Source organism: Lepisma saccharinum, chromosome 8 (genome assembly GCF_977018435.1).
Source record: "Lepisma saccharinum chromosome 8, izLepSacc3.1, whole genome shotgun sequence".
Classification (NCBI taxonomy): Eukaryota; Metazoa; Arthropoda; class Insecta; order Zygentoma; family Lepismatidae; genus Lepisma; species Lepisma saccharinum.
Genome location: NC_139236.1, coordinates 82,837,795 through 82,857,585, shown reverse-complemented (window position 1 = coordinate 82,857,585; position 19,791 = coordinate 82,837,795). Strand labels below are relative to the sequence as shown.

General features: G+C 36.8%; 1 long non-coding RNA gene across 1 annotated transcript; it reads left to right on the top strand.

Annotated features, from left to right (window-relative positions):
- Nucleotides 1-1,361: 1,361 nt before the first annotated feature.
- Nucleotides 1,362-18,187, top strand: LOC145991866 (uncharacterized). Its single transcript, XR_014442103.1, has 4 exons — nt 1,362-1,559; nt 15,017-15,092; nt 16,207-16,233; nt 18,117-18,187. It is a non-coding gene; the product is annotated as an uncharacterized LOC145991866 (long non-coding RNA).
- Nucleotides 18,188-19,791: the final 1,604 nt, after the last annotated feature.

Here is a 19,791-nt window from a genome sequence, read left to right as displayed (position 1 = left end):
CCATTCAATCTATTGTATTACCTTTACATCATCTATTATGAATTGCTGAGAATTCACTGTTAGCCAAACTCATAAATTGATAAACCATTCACAACGCAGAGAGACGGTGAAAGTAGCAGGCCAAATGATTCCTGGAAAACAATGAAAGGTTGTACGTTTTTTTCTCTACATTTTGTTTTAAGTGGTATCGCACATGACAACTTTGTGTAAAATCTCACTAAGGAGATGTACTATTTGACATACGTGGCATGCCAATGAAATGAGAACAATACATTAGATATTTCTGTGTCCCAGAGGATGAAAAAAATATCAGTCCATTTTAGAAAGCATTCATAACTACAAGTCTCGCACATTTGTTAATTTTTGTAACCATTGCAGAGATTTGATAAGATTATCATGTACTCTATCAGGGTTTATTTCGGTGATAAATTTGTGTTCGTTTGCAAGCCTCTATGTTTCATTTTCATTTTAAAGTCCACTTTATGCACAGATAGGCTAATCGGGAATGAACCTACAGTTTTAAGTGAGATCCGAAACACTGTGCAATCTGCCTTCATCCAGTTACCGAGTCTGGGATCCCTTTATTACAAGGTTACGACGTTACCATACATAGGGGAGTTGATTATTTGTTAGCTATTGTCTATCTGTTCATGCCGAGGACATATGTATGTATGCAAACATTTTCGATAGTTATCACATGTATTCCAGCCCATGAAGGTATACTACACTCTATCCTGGGAATTTTTGGAGCAAGCAAACAAAAACAACTCTCTGCGCAAGTAGTGACTTGAAAGGGCTCAGCCAATGAACTTGTGAGGGGGGAAGTGAGTGCGGCTACCAGCCATTTGCAGAAATGTGTGTGCTGCTTTGCTCTGCCAACTCACAGTCTCTCCTCCTTTCCTGATATGCGTGCCCTTGCTCCACAGATTCCTGGGATAGAGTATACATTTTGTCTAAATAGATTAAGAGTCACAAGCGATATGTGCTTGACAGTGTTGGCTGCACCAGTTTCTAACAAAGATCATTTATAAATTACATAAACCAGACAAGTATTCAACAGAAGAATGAAAGGTATTCAATTTCAGATTGTTTCTACAGTTAGAATTATCAAGTCGTATTGAGAGCCAGCATATGATTGTGGGTATCTAAAGTTTATCATTACAAACTTAGTTTGTTTTATAAGATAACACTGGATGAATTGTACCAGAGTACAAACATTTACATAGACTGTTGAAAATATTTGTCAAACATACTTCAATTTACATAGACTGTTGAAAATATTTGTGAAATATACGTCAACATCGAAAACAAAAACAAACTACTATTTGCACACATGCAATGCTACACTTTCTTGCTGTAATGCTATAAGAGTTAGAATATTATTTCAGTGGAAAACTTATAGAAGATTTGGAGTAGTAAATGTTAACAGTTTAGTTTATCTTATTGACCTGAAAGAATGCAGTTGTGTTCAGGTTAGGAGAAAGTGAAATCCACAGGATTGTAACTAACAAATGGCGGTAAAGAAGAAACAATGCTTGTGGCTGCTATTTCTTTTAAAGGTGTTGTAGACAACATTTTTAATATTTAACAGATCATATTGTTAATCTTTTGTTCCTAGTGTTGACACAACACTGAGGAATTAATATAATTATTAATTTCATAAATTCAGGTACATAAGCATCATATGACACTGTTCACACCCTTAAATTTGCATAGTTGTAACCTATCTATTTCATAATGATTTTGCGCTTCACTGTTCATGTGACTTCATAGGTGGAATCCATGTATTAAACCTCCTGTTATCAGTTAAGTGTACTCTTTACTGTTCTGTGTAAAAATAATTTCTCCATTTCAGTATTTATCCAGAAAAAATTGCACAAAAAAGTGTGGTTTTGGAGGACATTTTGGATAAACTTGGACTTCAATTAACTCTAACTTCAAAATGACATTACATGAAATGATCCCCTTACACAACACATGGAAATGCTTTTTACGTACAACAAGTAGAAAGTTCTATTTGCTCTAATAAAAACTGTTGCAGAATTACAGAAAAATTTCAAATGTTATGATTGGCTTGGTGGTAATTAAATAATATCGACAATCGTACAACTCGACAGCAAAATTCATGAATTTGTTGATAGAATTTCATACATTTTATATTGTAAGCTCCTTTATAAGATGCAAAATGAAATTAGGAAGAAATTATGATCCTAGACAGACGTAGAGCATGTTGCAGTTCATGATTAGATACACCCGTGCAGTAAGTGTTGACGAGATATTCTGAACGAAGTGTGGCAACAGAGCATCCATTGGGAAATACTGAGTCACATGAACCAACAAGTTATAATTTCCACAAAATAATAAAAATATAAGTTCGGGTATTATGAACATTACTGAATACATATTTAAAAATCACTTATAATTTATTATGTTATTTTCAGTTTGCCTTTTGGCTGTATATTTAACATGTTATGCTGTTATAATTCATTCTTTAATCACATCTCTATTTAAGAGCATTTTTATTGATTGTTCACTTAATTAAATTTCCCATTGGTTAGCATTAGCAATGTTTGTTTTTACAAAAAAATAAGTAATTTTGAGAATGTATCTTATTTATCAAATGAGTTGACACATTAATGCTCATTATTATTTTAATTATGTTGACAGCTTGATAGTCTACTTCAATGTGACTTAATCATTATAATACTTTGAAACAGGGAGTCGTAACGTAACGAAATGGAACGGTATTTTCAATTACGGTTTCCGTTACGTTACAACCAGAAACAGAATAACTTTTTTCGTGAACAGAAACGTTACCTCAGGTATATGAACATTACGTTACAGGTGTGCATAACGGTACCGAACCATAACTGATCTGTAAATCAGTAGGTCGTTAGGTGACGCTTTAACGTTACAGGGTAAGAAACAAGTTCGTCACGTATTGACTAGTAACTTTAGTGTGTGTGGAAAGTGATAGTAACGTTACAATTAACCAGTAACTTAATTGAGGTCACGACTGTAAAAACGTTACACTCCTTGCTTCAAAGCAACAACGTTATTGATAGCTGGTATCATACAGACGTTCCGATGTGCAATACCGTGTCCGATGCCGTGTTCCGGAGAGAATAACATAGGTCTCTCGTATAATTGTGCTCGTTACTTTTGTAACGTTACAGTTATTTCCCTCCACAAAAGTCTGTTTTAAAAAAGCGATACACATATCCGTTACGAACAGCAAATACCGTTATCGAAGCCGTGTTCGAAGAAGCCTCATAATTGTGATCGGCAGCATAGTAACATTACAGTATTTTGACATTTTGAAAGTCATTAAATTATAATACGTATTTTCGTTTTGGATGTCACTGAAAAAATGAAATTGTAAAACAAAACGTTTGAAAACATCCGTAATCAAGATTCGGCGTGACAGAAGTTCTGGTTATTGAAATTTACTGATTAACTATGTATTTATCACAAATATATTTATTTTCTGCATACTAAATCACTTTACGTGGATTTGTTCTAATTTGATTATCTATGCAAGATGAATTTTAACATGTGCGTTTATTTTATACGATAGGAAAACAAACGTTTGTTGTAAGAAACCGTTTATGTACTTGTATATCTTTCTCTCTCTCTCTCTCTCTCTCTCTCTCTCTTTTTCAGTTTACATGTGTTACATCAATTAAAAAAATACAGTATGTTTGGCGATGAGAATGATTCGTGCTTAGATTAAGTTGCTGAAGGACGAAACATAAAGGACCAACCAAAGAATCATCTGTGGTACGCGTTCATCCACGTAGCAAGCTTTTTCCTATCGGAAGACGAAAAATAATTGCTTGCTGCACGACCTTGATAAGGCGAACTGAACCACAAGGAAAGAAACCTGTGCAGACCCGCGACTCCTGTGCACTGTACTACCGCGTGGAGAGGAGGGGGAGAGTTGACCGTTCTTCCTTATGGGCCGAGCTGAAGAGTAGAAGGGAAGCTGCGCGGGGACTTTTCGTCCAATGTTTTTTCCCTTGTGTTCGCTCGTAGCAGCAGCACCACGCAAAATCGGAAAATGTGAATCCTCAAACTTTGTACACGTGATCTTCGGTCACGAAGCAGCCGAGTAGACAACGCCCTGGGACGATATGAAAGGCACTTTTAGCAAGTAGAAACTACGTAGAAACGAAACGTTAGATGGAATTGTTGTACGAAACAAACGAAACCGCGTTTGTGCAACTGGTTTGTGGTTAGACAGGGCCATACTCTCAAGAAGGCAAGAATTGTATGGGAAGTGATTCTCAAAACTAAGCGAATAAAAGGACAGTATATTTTATCATTTACAAGGACCCTCATCCGCTTACAATTTTGAAAATTACTTTCAGTAATTCTTGTCTTCTTGGACAGGAGGTTCATTAAACTTTTTGGTGTAGAAACAGACAGAGCGCCCACCTACCACGTTTGAAAGAAGAGCATAGGCAGACATGAAAGTAATTTTCAAGTACGTAAGGACGACAGTCGACGTCAACATTGAGCAACGTGTGACTGAGAAATACAATCGTAACAAAGGACAGGATTCTTCAAGAAACAGTAATTATATAAAACTTTCTATCATTAACTCAGTTCATCCTTTTATCCTATTTTGTTTGTTATACTTTTGTATTATTCTTGTTTTATATCGCTTTTCTGCCACTTGTAGATAATCGCGACGATGAAGATGAATGGTGATCATATTAAATCTATGAAGGGATGCTTACAAAAAAAAACAGCCATGCCCAGGTGTCTACTCGAACTTGAAATGTTTGGTACCGAGTGTATAAGTGGACCACTCAACGACTACGGTCTTCGAGGCTACGGTTTCAGTTGCAATATGCAGTATAATTACGTTTCTACTACTACTACTTAAAAAGCCCCCTTGATACATGAGATACTACAAATAATTTCAGGCATACCCTCGAATTTCGATTGCCTGGCACTTTTTTAAACTAAGTAATGAAGTGATGTTTATATTCATACTCGCGTACTTTCGACGTGGCCTCTGGCCACGTCTTGTACGCTCACGTGCGTGACCTTCAGCCACGTTGTGGGCGATATCATATTATAGATGGAGTAAAATATCTGCATGTTGTATTGGATGAAGCGGGGACAAGTGAATAAGTTCGCTAATTTGAAAAGTTTAAAAAGTAACTTTATGTGTGTATGGTCTCTGATAAGGTACAAATATTCAGAATATTATTGTATATTTTCTTAATAATAAACTGAGTAAGTAATAACCGTTTCAAGATAATTAGTTGGATGTCTTGCATAAACGAATTCAATAGCGACACTAAATTGGAAATTCAATATTTACGTCTTTTGTCATTTTTACATTTTTAAACGTAATTAGAAAATAATTGTTTTTCGTCATTCCCCTAAAATTCCTACCTTGCCTCTGTAATATATTCTGACGCTTGTATTTTAAAATACGAAAAGTCTAGCATAATTCACTTACAGTAGTTTTCTGGGTGAAATAAACTTTGTTTATTTCGCTAGCAACGTCCGTTTCCATGGTGAACAACAAGCACCGCAAACTATCTAAATAATTGTATGTTATTATACCACTAAACATTTAACTGAAACAACCACAATATAGATATTTTCGCATTGAGTTCATCAATACATACGTAATTGTGTCTGGGCTGAAACTCCTTATTATGTAGATGTCACTCTTGTTTCAGGCACCTATTCAAAACCATGAGTTCATTCATCTGTGTGCTATTGATCTGTGAGAAATATAATGTATCTCGACAATTAAGAATTGAAGGAAACAATGTGTGCTGCAAAAAATGCCCGTGGCAACGGTTGCTAAGGGCGTGAGAAAAGGGCATTTTCACCCTTAAGGAAGGGCCGATTGAGTGATTTTTTTAATTTTCTCGGCCTTTCGGGACGATTTCATGGGGGGTCGTAAGCGGGCGTTTTTCGCCTCCGGGGCTTCCTTCATGGAGAACATTTATGTCAGTGAGTCAGTGAGTCAGTGGTGGGATTGGGGCTTTATATATATTGGATTAGGCCTACGACTAGCTCGAACTAAAAACTCTTGTGAAATACTGTGTATATGTTATCCTTTTGAAGTGAGAAACTTCATATTTTGCTAAGAAAATATGCATGAAAAATTATATTTGTAGCTACTACTTGAAGAATTCAAATTATTATGATGGAATTTGCATATAACGTGGTATATAGTTATCGCAGAGGAGTTTTTGTCTCGCAGTCAATTTATTTTTAGTTGAGGAACTCGAGAGTAAGTTGGAAATATTTAATGACCCACGTTGTGGTGTGCTGTTCGATTAATCAGAATTGGAGTGAGAGAAATCTGTAGTTAAGGTCATTCAACACGTCAATTTGTAACTGTGAATGCAAGTTTTCTTTGATTTAGCGGGAAATCAGTCTGCTATTGTTGTAAGTAATAAATTGAAACATATATATTTTCAGCTCGAGTAGGAATCCACAGCCCTTATCCAATCAATCAGTTTCTGTGTTTGAATCTGTCTAGGAAAGCTACATACAATTTGCTTTTAATAACAGCAGCCATTGTTGTCTTGCAAAGTAATGTTTGATTTTGATTTGTTATATTTAACTTTGGTTTTCTGCCACTTTTGGCTAATCGCGAACACGAGGATGGGTGATGCAATGACAAAATTGATGAAAGGACATCACGAAGAAAATAATGAAAACAATACACAGGCTGGGATCTGAACTCGGGACCTGTGGTGTCGCATTGTTCATGAAATAAAAACATAACATGTACAGTGGCTCACATTAGTAATCGAATATGTAGAATTTTTCTGCATTTCTTCACAATATTTCAAAATTAACAACATGTACATAAATATAAACGATAGTGAAATATTTATAGGCATTATTAAAGCTATATTCCCTGTTACATTTTTTCTTTTTTAAGTTTGGGTGCGTCAGCACTTAGGCTATTTTGCAACCGCCACGTCATACGGGGTCCAGCCCCTTACCATAACAAATAACGTAACTGTAATATCGAATAACTGAAATATTAAAATATTCTGACTTAGGTTAAAAGCTGAGGCTCTAAAGGGGCACTCAGCACACATGACAAAAAACAGAACACACAGAATTATACTGGCCATAGGGTCAGTCGCCAGAGCCTCGTTAGTCTGCAAAGAGCAGTCCAGGGTGTACTACGTGGAATGAAGTTGACGATTGGGTGTACTACGTGGAAGGTCACCCCTTACACCCCTGTTACGGTTTCAAATCTGAAAATAGTTATTTATGTTTGGGTGTGAAAGAAGAGATCACTTTAATATTCAGACAAATCGTGAAAGCCTTCTGTTTATGTTAAGCTACGTTTCCATTCAGACAAGTTCCAGACTCATGACGTGCAACATGTGCCGGCGCATGTTGCGCGTCATTTAGTGTACTCGTACTGCTTCCAATTCAAAACTACTTCTTCAAAATACGTCCGCAACAACACTGGAGTGCAGGATCGCAGTGTAGCGTTGTGCAGTGCTTTAGAGTAGTCAGTGTTTCTTCTCTTGTATTGTAATAATTTGGTGGTGATTTAACTAGGGTAAAGATAAACAATAAAGCTATGGCGGGTTTTGTGGTTATGGCAGGTGCGTATCATGAATTTCTAAAAAAAAAAAAAAAAAAAAAAAGGCGAAAACAACCTAGATGGTGGAGTAGAAGTTTGCTAGCAAAAAATTAACTCGTTGATGAGAGACTTACGTCTTCAAAGTGCATACGAAAACTTTGTAAGAATGACTGCAAGTGATTTTGCATTGTTATTAAATCTTGTTGGACCACAGATTGTAGTCGCGTCGTCTGTTTCTACTCTAGTTCGTATGCCCGTGCCCCAGGAACTTGCTGCAGGCTGTTTCCATTGTCCGCCGCGCACGTTGTGCGTCTTAATCGTTTGGGGCAATTTTGTCCCCGGCACTTCCGCCGCGGCATGTTGCAGACAGTTTCCATTTCAACAAATGCTTGGCACATGCAGCGTCGCATGCCGCGTGTCATGTTGCGCGGTAAAATTTGTGGTAATAGAAACGAGACTTTACATAGTTCTTTTATCGGTCAACTACAGTGCGGGGAAGAAACAATTCATGCTATTTCCTAACTACGTCTGTTACGAGTAGCTCCATTGCCCCTGACTGAAGTACGAGAAAAATGGGTAACAAAAACAAAAATACAACATTTGACGAACTGCAGCTATTTATTTTTACCAAAGGGTGCAGGTACAGGTACAGGGAAATTGAAAATGTTAAGTACATGTAAGAGTACCGTGGGTGACGCAATAAAACGTAATGAAAAGGAAAATGAGGTAGATTCCGTATCTCAGAAAATTCAACCAAGAGAAATAGGAGAACGAAATGAACGAGCTTCAGTATGAAAAATCAAGACCCTTTCCTCATCCCCATCCCCTTTCCAAACCAAGGGCTCCGAAAGCAGCTGTGCAACTTGGAGCAGGCATTGGGACTGCTGTGCGGTTCAGTAGCGTTTCGTCCGAAAGCGAAATTTTTAGAAAAATGCTACAGTTCGTCCGCGACGGTTTAATGAGTTGCATTTCGTCCGAGCCTGGCTGATGATGAGTCACACCTTGACTAACCGGTGGCAGCGGTGGAATTGGTGACTAGGATACCTCAGTTAACAACTTTTAAAACTACATTGCATAGACAGCGGAGTGTAGGGAGTGCAGACTCAGTCAAATCGTCGAGAAAGGGGTCCCGGGTTCGATACCCGGTGGAGGCACAAGTGGTTTGGATCCCACTTTAAATTGTAGGTCCAGTCCCGATTAGCCTTACTGTGCATAAAGGGGACTTAAAACAACAAATAAAATCGTTGAGATGAAGTGAACTTGGATCCAGAAATTTTAGTCATGGCAGTCAACACTACTACTTCTAAGCAGCTCCCATAAGTGACTGAGGTTAGAATGAAAGTTTGTCTTGTTTTAAGTTTACTTGTATGCACAGATAGGCTAATTGGGGGTGGGCCTACAGTTTAAAGTGGAATTCGAATCACTGTGCCTCCACCAGGAATCGAACCCGGCTAGAATGCAAGTGGTTCTCATACTCAGATGGGAAGTTGTTTATGTTATTGTTTCACATAATTTGTAGGTAGTCACACGTGGTCTGAGAAACAGAAAAGTCACACATAGCCTATGCATAATTCTCTCGAGGCAGTTTGTAGCAAGAACTTTGCTTGCAGGCCACGGACAATAACTTTCATGGGTAAAAAAGTGTAGCTTTCCTGACGAAGTGTTCTCGACTTGCGAGCCAGCTTAAATTGGCGTTAGCGTCCAATGTTTCGAGCGCATACATTGCTCCCATCATAAGGTAGAGAGCATCCTGCTTAGAGCAATGTATGCGCTCCAAACGTTGGACGCTAACGCCGATATAACCTGGCTCGCAAGCCGAGAACACTGTTCGAATCTCCACAGGCATATAATAAGAATGTATCATACCCAAATGACACATCTGGCGTAATACCTAACGTGCCAAATTTTGGAAAATAGGGGCTGATAGCGTGTGTGAGAACCAGAGCGTCTTAACTCTAATTTATTAAATTAATAGGAGAGGAAATAATGTATTCTTAGGAATATGACTCTTAAACGTGACTCCGCCTTACAGATAAGCATTAGAAGTGGAAAATGTCCATTTACTCCAAATACTCTTCAGAGGATTTTTTTTTAACGAAACTGAAAACAGCATTTTTGTAGTTACGTTCCTCTGATTCCCGTAGGACGATAGGTGAAATACATTTCATGAGCGATGTTTGAAAGAAGTTGTGTTAAGATGTCAAACATGTAGCCGACAGCCATGCTGTATGAAGAAAGCATACAGGATAAGCTCCAATCACACTTAATCTAGGCTCACAACAAAGATAGCGGTTGAGTGACCTAGCGTAATGAAAGGCAAAGAAAACAGTTAATCATTGGAAGAAACAATTAGTTTCATGTTTAAGATCATTCTATCAATTAATGCAGTTGCTTATAAAAATAAAAAAATGGTCCTAAATGCTTCAAAGTAATTGAAAATATGAGGCATTGCGGATACGAAGGGCGAATTCAACAAAGTGCATTGTGATGGAAATGCGTTTCAAGTTGCCAGGTACAGTGCAAACTCCATAAAATCTTTGAAAATCACGCATGAAACATTCCGATCTACTGTTACCAAGTTTTTCTGGAGCTCGAACTGTGCCTGACAACTTGAAACGCATTTCCCTCACAATGCACTTTGTTGAGTTCGCCCTTCGTATCCGCAATGCTTCATATTGTCTCTAGAAAAAACCTAGGAAATTAATACGCCCATTCAAATTTAAAACCTTTATTTGCATACTAAATAGAAAGCATTTTCACCACATACTTGAAATTAGTTTGAGAAAATCTAAAATAAGAGGAATTCATATACCTGTTCTCGTGTTGATATTTCCTGGCAAATACTCTGTAAGAGGCTGTCGCGGTCTATTGCCGCGCTATACATTGACGAAACAATGCTTTGTACTCCGAAGTCGATACTAAAGGTTCATGGACGTCTGCCGGATTTTTTCCAAAGAGGGGCAAGCAAGGTAGTTTTTGCGGGGGGGGGGGGGGGGGGGCAAACAAGGTGCATAACAGTGTTGTCTCCTCAAAAGACATTGCTTTAATTTGAAGTTATCATATTCATCTTATTTGAAAATAAGATCCTTAGGAAAATATTTGGACCTAAAAGGGATGAGGAGACAATTAGAATAATTAAACCAAGAAGACTTAGGTGGGCAGGCCATGTGGCACGAATGGGAGAGGAAAGAGGAGTTTACAGGATTCTTGTTAGGAAACCTGATGGTAAGATACCTTTAGGAAGGTTAAGACGAAGATGGAGGGACAACGTTAAATAGACCTAAAGGAAATCGGTAGGGATGGCAAAGAGTGTATAGATCTTGCTCAGGATAGGGACAGATGGAAGGCCTGTGTTGCTGTAGCCATGAACCTTCGGGTTTAAGAAGGCTAGAGAGTTAGTTAGTTAGCTAGTTATGTTCATGCAATAATTAACATATATTATTGCAGCTGAAATGGAATTGTGTGATATATATATATAATTTTTGGTTGACTTTCATGTTCCAGGTGGGTCGTGCACCCCCCCCCCCTTCCTTGCCTCTCTTTCGGACTTCCTTGCAAAGGAACTTTCGGTTAATCGCGATGATAAAGGATGTGATAGGTGATGGAAGTGGTATAAAGACAATGACCCAACCCATCCATATTTTCTAGTCCAGGCTCTAATCCGACATTAGACTTCGCAGTTTATTACACTAACCAATTTGCCACGGGATCGGCTTCTTCGTGTTTGTCTGCTCATCAAATGATTAATTAGTTATTCAAACTATATAGGTAGGAAAGCTATATAAAATAACGAAACAGAAAAATAAATCCACTTGACGTCTTGTAGTACTATCATCAACCTACAATTTCATACTCTCAAATCCACACAGAAAACTTCTTGTGGCATTGGTTTTACGGAATGGCCTTTGGGAATAAACATCGCCCATTTCCTGGTTCAGCTCGAAACAATTCAGGTGCCTTATCGAAGCTGCTCTTGAGCACGCAGGGTTTCTAACCTACTTCGCCGTAATTCAGTTGTTGTATCTTGATTAATATGCTGTATTGTAGAGTCAACCGCAGATTAAATAGGAGAAAAAAGATTTTCCCGACGGAAAATAAGTTGGTAATTCTGCATACACCGAGGCATTCTTGATAAGACGCTTGAGGAGCGTCGAGCAAACTTTCCTGAAAAAGCACAACCCCAGTATCGAAGGTCATGCTACACGTGGATTGGCAACTTTCGGGAGCATGCTGTCTGTCTACACAATTCTACCCAAATACCTGTTTGAAAATGAATCTTCTGTTCGCATTTTATTTTTCAAATGTAGTTCTGACATTGTAATCATTTTGCAATTATTTTTATTTGTTCTTATTTTGCTTCGCTTTTATGTCACTTTTATAATTAATCGAAACTATGAAGATGGATGATAATTAGATTAAATTAATGAAGATACACCTAAAAAAGATATTTACTGACCAGGACTCGAACCCGGAACCTAAAGCGGATAGGTTGTGGGGAAAACCGTCAATAACTCCCGCCACGAACTTACTTATAATTTTTGTAATTTCTCACGAGTATTTTTTGTTCTGTTCATGCATAATACCTGCTTTCGGAAACTTAATTTAGAAGTGACACACTTCGTTCGGTAGGTACAAGCCACGTATTGTTTGAATGGAGGACACATCTCGTTCATATACTACTAGATACAATCATGGACTATACTTGAAATGGCCTCCCCGATGGCGCAGTGGTAGCGTCGTCGCCTTGTAATGAAGGGGTCCCGGGTTCGATACCCGGTGGAGGCACAAGTGATTGGGATTTCAGTTTAAACTGTAGGTCCAGTCCCGATTAGCCTAACTGTGCATAAAGTGGACTCAAATCAATCATTAATATATGATAGAAGTTAAGAAAAAGATAAAAATTTTAGAAGAGATACTGTGAACAAGTCGAGTTGGAGAGAGATTGTCTTTGTCTTTTGTCTTTGTTAAATGTATTTCATGTACATGTAGTTTATATAACATGAAGTTATAAGTTAAATAAATGTTGTTTTGTTCGTTAACGTTTGGCCTAATTGAAGATTATTACAATATACTTGAAATGTGACGTGCTAAACACTACTTTCGGAGATCAGTTGGACATGGCAATTTTGATATACAAGTTGCATTTTCTCTACTTAGATTCATTATGTCCAAATTTTATCCTAATAGATAATCTCCCAACAACGCAAAATGTTTTAATTGACTCGAATTCACAATGACTCATATACAGTGTGTTTATAAATGAACGGTGAGGTTTCAAAAATTAATAATACATCTATATATTACCTTACACGGGCAAAACGTACACCGTAAGCAGCAGCAACTGTCCAAGTTTATATAACTTTATTTATATTTGTATAAAGATAGAAATCAAGAGGGGCAATTGCCCCTCTGTGCCTCCTTGCAGGTGCTCTTGACCGTCTGGAAGAAATAGTGCACGACAGACGTGAAAACTAAATCCATCTTCAGTATCCTTTTGTCTTGCTATTCTTAGATTCTGAAACCTTTCTTTCTATAGTTCAATGTTTGCCCCCTAACCCCCTAGAATTGATTTCCATACAAGTTTGAGAGCTAATCTCCCCTGCACCCTGTGGTTGCGCCACTGCACCTTCTTTCGCCGTTGTTGCTTTGTGAACTTTTATCGGCTTGAAAATTCTTAATTTTCTTCAAGAGCATAATATCGTTTAATAACCAGCGATAAGATTCCTTAACCCTAAATTTCTGGATTAAAGTATAATAATATAGGAGCATGGAAATCTGAAAGGGGGCGAGGATGGCCACATCTCCCCTATAGAAAACGAATGTCAGCTAAAAGTATATATTTCACGCGTATAATTTGATCCCAGTCATAGTAATGTACATTAATTATTATAATGGGAATGCAGGAATGCGATAATTTCGAATTCAAGTGGTGTTTCTTGAGGGGGCAACACTATTATCTGGTTAATATGCCCCATGGAAAAATACCTTGCTTGTCCCTGCGTCGAAAATATCGGCACCCTTTGCACCCCGTGCGCACGTCTATGACTACTCATTTCTACACTAGTTGGAAGCTGTATTCAATTTCGAGCCAAAAATGTAATTTTCAAATCAGGATTGTTAAACGTCCACGAACCCATAACTTCTAATGGGTTCTATTGGGTTCCGCAACAAGACCGGAACCTTCTTTATCGCACAGTTTTAATTCGGTCCAAGTTGCGTATTCTTTCATTTCAATATGGAACTTAGACAGTTTTTAAATTGATCCGGAAAGAAGGTCCCTGTGCCGTATTTCAATTGATCCGGAGAAAAGTTTCCTGGAACGAATTGAAATATTTTAAACATAAAAAGGTTCTTTACGGTCCAGATCCATTTATGCTTGCTAATATTCCCTGCTGAACCGGAATTGAATTGATTTAAAATTCCTGACCCTTTAACAACCCTGGTTGAAATTCATTTTTTTACAAACAACCATATTTTCTACGGCTATTTCACATTAATCCCATACGATATACTGAGTTATTTTTCGCAATGTTCAAAAGAAAGGTAAGAGATTTGGGCTATTCCTTTTTCTTCCTTGATGTTTAATAGATTATATTTGTCACGCGCCTATAACGTTACTAGCTAACATTTGTGAATTGTTCTTTCCTTGTAACGTTAACATCTACCATACTGAATTTATTTACGTTCCTTATGCAGATGGTATATACCCAACTGCATTTTGTTCCTTTCCGCTACAGTGGTTTACATTTTGTTACATTCCTATGTAACGTTAATTAACCATATTGCCTTTCACTTCATTCCGTTACGGAGGATTGCATTCATTACGTTCCTATGTACCGTTATTTACTACCATGTTGCATTTCGTTACGTTTTTGTAACGCTAGTATATACCATATTGCATTTAGTTACTACGCTCCTTGTAACAGTAGTATATACCATATTGCATATTACGTTATGTTCCAATGTGCTCATTTCATTCCGTTCCTTTATAACGTTAATATCTACCATAATACGTTACGTTCTGTGTAACGTCAGTCTATAACATATTGCATTTCGTTACGTTACATGGGTACCAGCAGCTGAACCATACTCTTCCTCCTACAAAATGGAACGTACCGTGTAACGCAAATTGGGTACGTTACGACTCCCTGCTTTGAAATACATGTCTGAATTGTTTCTTATTCTAATTATTTACTTAATATGATTTACAATGATTAACACAACATTCTCTGCCATTTGCACAGCTACTGAATTTTATTTCTGCTTGTTTGTTGTTCCAGCATCCTTCATTAAGTCTTTACCTTTAATCGTGCTATGGATACCTTGCAGTTTCTAGTACATTCTTTTGGCAAACTATCCTCTAGAATGCTCTTGATATGTTTGTGTATTTCCAACAGTTTTAACAAAATCCGTTAATCTATCTTAAAGCTTATCTTGGAAGAAGGAAAAGGAGCACCCATTCAGTTAACACCGACCGATTATGGAGCACCGCAATATATCTTCGGTAAGACACAATTATTCTTTATACTCTTATTAGAAATTATAAAAAACTACTTTTTGTCAGCATTTTGTCTCATTAGGTCTACTTGACAGCAATGTGCACACTTTAACATGGCAGATATTAATTCATAGCAATAACAATTTGCACAGTATGTTATGTTATTTGAAAGCAAAGGAGAAAAATTGCCAAATGCAGATAACCGATCTTTAGGCATATTAAAAAAGTACAAAAATTCAAATAAAATAATGAAGATATATTTATAACTATTATATCCCTTTTGTGATCAAGTATCAGGTTGATGAAAAATTAATCTCGATGCAGTCCAAATTCAAATTACTCTTTAAAAACAAGGATGTTCAATATTAGAATTAAAAAGAAATAAAAATCACATTTTGTTCAGGACACAAAATTGTTGAGTGATGTTTATCTTCATTTAGTGTAAAAAAAATAAGATCAATTTTTAAAGTGATGAATGCTTTGACATCTTTGGTTTCCCTCCTAGGTCGTTCGCTCGCCCTTGCAGTTTTTTTCAGTTTGTGTACAATCTCTCCCTCTTTCTGTACTCTTCTACGACTACAATTTTTAATTTTTACATATTTTTCATGATTCCTACTTTGCACATTTGAACAACTACGTCAAAATGTACCGATTTCCTTTATGCCAAAAATTATGATCATATTTACAACAAAAGTTACCAGCATCACAAATGTATCATATGTACATTACAACACATACGGCTCAGAACTAGGACCCATTTTTCATTCGCTCACTTACATTCATCATTACAATTGTTATTAATTAATGCAATCTTCAGGTTTTACTTCATGATAGTATAATGTATCAAAGTTAGAAAACAACTGCACATTTGTTGATGAAATGTGTATGACTAATTAAATTGTTTTAGTTGAATTGGGCACAGTGATTTACTTAAATCATGACAACAAATGGAATTTATGCATTCTTGTTTAGGATATTTCATTATGCTATTTGTTATTAATTCATGTGCAGTATAGGTGCTGTACAATCATGGAACTTTCTGGCTTGTAATTATGTAAAATTCTAAATTAAGACACAAAACACATCTTTCTAATTCAATATTTTATAAACACATTTTCAGAAGAGATGCCGGTTCTTTCACCGTATGGTATGTGTCGTTTTATTACTTTATATAATTATGTTATTGTCATTAGGTCATTTCTAATTACTAGGGGAGTGAAGTTTTAGTTTTATTTTTCCCTAAATTTCGATGTTATTTTTCACGGTTTAAGGCAAAATTCAGTGTTATTTTTACAAGCATTTTTCTGTTTTGTGTTTCTTCTATGCATAAGATTTTCACATTGCTTTAATTGCGGAAAATTGAAGCAAATTTTAGTTTTAATGACAAAAAAAAATAAGGCTTATCTTTATGAGAAATGACCAAATTTCTTGCATTTGTAAAACTATTTCATCTCTTTGGCCACTAAATATGAAATGTTTATTGAAGGATATCACCCAAATCTTTGAACACAATCATATTTCCAACTTTTGACTTTCACAATAATTTTTTTTCTTCTTAAATTCACTTTTCAGTTTTCAATAACATTGATGGTTTTCACACACACAGTCCATAGTAAATGTTCCCAGTACTCACTTACAACACAACACTTCCTGTACAAAACACACTTCTAAATAGAAAGTGTTTTTTTTTTTTTTTTCACTTCACTCAAATGAAATGATTGCTTTAATTTGAAGCCTTCGATGACAGAAAGTTGCCGGTTCATTTCACTCGCTTTACTTTTCTTCTCGGGACTCCCCAATAGTGTAGCAGTAATCAATATCGAAATCAAGCGGTTCCAGTTTTGATACCCGGTGTAGCTACATGACAGTGGTTCGGATCCCACTGTAAACTGTAGGCCCAGTTCTGATTAACCTTTATGTGCATAAAGTGGACGTAAAACAACAATTCAAAGAAACTTTTCTTCTCTTTATGACTCTCACTTTCATTGCGCTTAAACAAGAAAGTCTTATGCTCCCATGTTATTTTGCAATTCAGTGATTACAAAATAAGTATCTATCTGAAGTATAATGTCTTTCAGATGCAAACTAATGCATTTACTGCTGGCTTTGGCATGCTGTGAAGCACACCGTCTAGTAGTTTATCGATAAGTACACCACAGAAGGAAATGGAAATGCAAGACTATGCACAAAACATGCAGCCTCAGTGATTCTGACAGAATAAAATTTCCCTAACAATGCCAAAAAAAATCCCTCTTCGACCTCAAAATACCGTTTCATGTACACACATACGCCCACACCTCTAACCACCTCCTCCAGCAACACAACAGGTGTTTCTCCATGAAAATTTTCCCCATCCTACAAAACTTCCCTTCTGAGAAGATCGCCACAGGGAATTATACTTCAGGACGAGGTCAAAGCATTGTCAGTCATTTCTCCTCCAAATTGCAGGAAATGAAGCATGACAATCTCTTTTGAATCGAACTTTCACCAGCCAGACTCAGGTAGTTCATTTTGAACAAAGGAAGTGTTATGCCCAGTTTATATTGCATATTTTGCAGCGTTTCTTGCGATTCGGTGTTATTCTGAAAAATGGTGTAATTTGCGTTATTTCGCGATTCCGAAACTCCGAAAACTTGCCTCCTTAACCTACCCAAATACATTTTAAACACTTTATTTGGCTTTCTTCAACTTTTCAGTGTTATCGTTAAAACGAAAACTTCATGTCCCTACTAATTACGCATATATATATATATATATATATATATATATATATATATATATATATATATATATATATATATATATATATATGTATATAAAAAAAAGGAAGCATTACCTTCATTTCAATTTCACTGAAAAGTTTTATTTTAAAATACCCTATTAATAATGCAGTATCTTCTTTTAAGCATGGGGTTACTTACAATATTCCAATTAAAAATCTACAGCTGTTTCTATACTCTTTGCATAATTTCGATTTTATTATTAGCATTGCTTATAATTTCATCTCTTTAATAACATTCTATCCCACAGGGGCAAGAGTATCGTCTGCTCCAGGAAATACTTCCAGAATAACGAATAGTTCTCGAAAGGGCAGTAAGTAATAGCAATACCATATTGTAAGTATTTTCATAATGGCATGTGATTACAACTACTTCTCAAATGAAATAATTTTCTAAGATCAAATTTATACAGAAATACGAGGGTCACTATTTAAATTTTGAGCCTATCAATGTAAAAACAGGAATTTGGCATTGAAAACTGCTTTATTGTTTTTCGACGTATTCTCCTTTATGGTCAATACACTTTTGCATTCGTTCGAACCATTTGTCAAAGCAGTTTTTCCAATCTTCTTGAGACACCTCCATAATATGGTTTTTGAACGCATCAACGGCATCTTCCGCCAACGAAAATCGTTGTCCACGCAATTTATTTTTGACATTCGGGAACAAGAAGAAGTCATTGGGTGCCAAATCAGGACTGTACGGTGGATGACCCATCAATTCGATTTTTTGACTGTTCATAAAGTCGGTTGTTAGACGAGGTGTGTGACAGCTGGCACTGTCTTGATGAAGAATGATCCGACGGCGTTTGTTTGTTTTCCGTATTTGACCGAAGACCTCTGGCAAACAAATTGTTGTGTACCATTTAGAGTTGACCGTTCTACGTTAATCTAAAGGCACAGTTGCCACATGACTAGTTTTCCCGCAAAAACAGGCGACCATTTGTTTCGATGTGCTTCGAGCGCGAACAACTTTTGTTGGATTGCGTTCATCTTGAAACACCCATGCAGTCGACTGCTGTTTACATTCTGGTTCATATGCATATATCCATGATTCGTCACCTGTTACAATCTTATATACGTCTTTTGAAGCACCACGATTGTATTTATTGAGCATTTGTTTGCACCAATTGACGCGAGCGTCTTTTTGAGTTTTGTCAAATTGTGTGGGATCCAACGAGAACATACCTTTCTCACAGCTAAATGATCATGTAATATTTTATATATGCTGGTGGAACTAATGCCTATGGTTGCCTCAATCTCACAGTATGTCACATGATGATCTTGCAGTATTAGGTTTTGCACAGCATCAATGTTTTCTTGAACAACAACTGATTTTGGACGACCTTTGCAAATCTCGTCGGTGAGCGAATGGCGGCCACGATTAAATTCGTTATACCAGCGTTTCACAGTGGCAAAGGATGGGGCTTCATCGCCAAATGTGGAAGTAAGTTGATCGATGCACTCTTGTCTTGATAATCCACGTCGAAAATCGTAAAAAAATCATCACACGAAAATGTTCACGAGTTAATTCCATTTTATTGTTGTCGCGCAATCTCCAAGGCAACATAAACAACACAAATGAAGCTATTGACAAAACATTTGAAGTACGTTATGGTCAATAATGCCAGACGATTCCGTGCAAACGTCAAATCGCGCCTAACTTCAATCAGTGTTGCCAAGGCTCAAAATATAAATAGTGACCCTCGTAGATGTCAATGGAATTGTGATTTGAAAATGCAAGAAGTATGGTGACTTCTGAAACCAATATTCAAGAAACGTTATTGTTTCAAACCTCTTAGTAATATCTCAATGAATATTACACTAAAATTTAGATGTACCACACATTTCGTTTCATGAACAGTCTTCACAAAAATACAAACACAATGACTTCTTCTTTACTCCTGGTTGAATTTGATCTCCCCG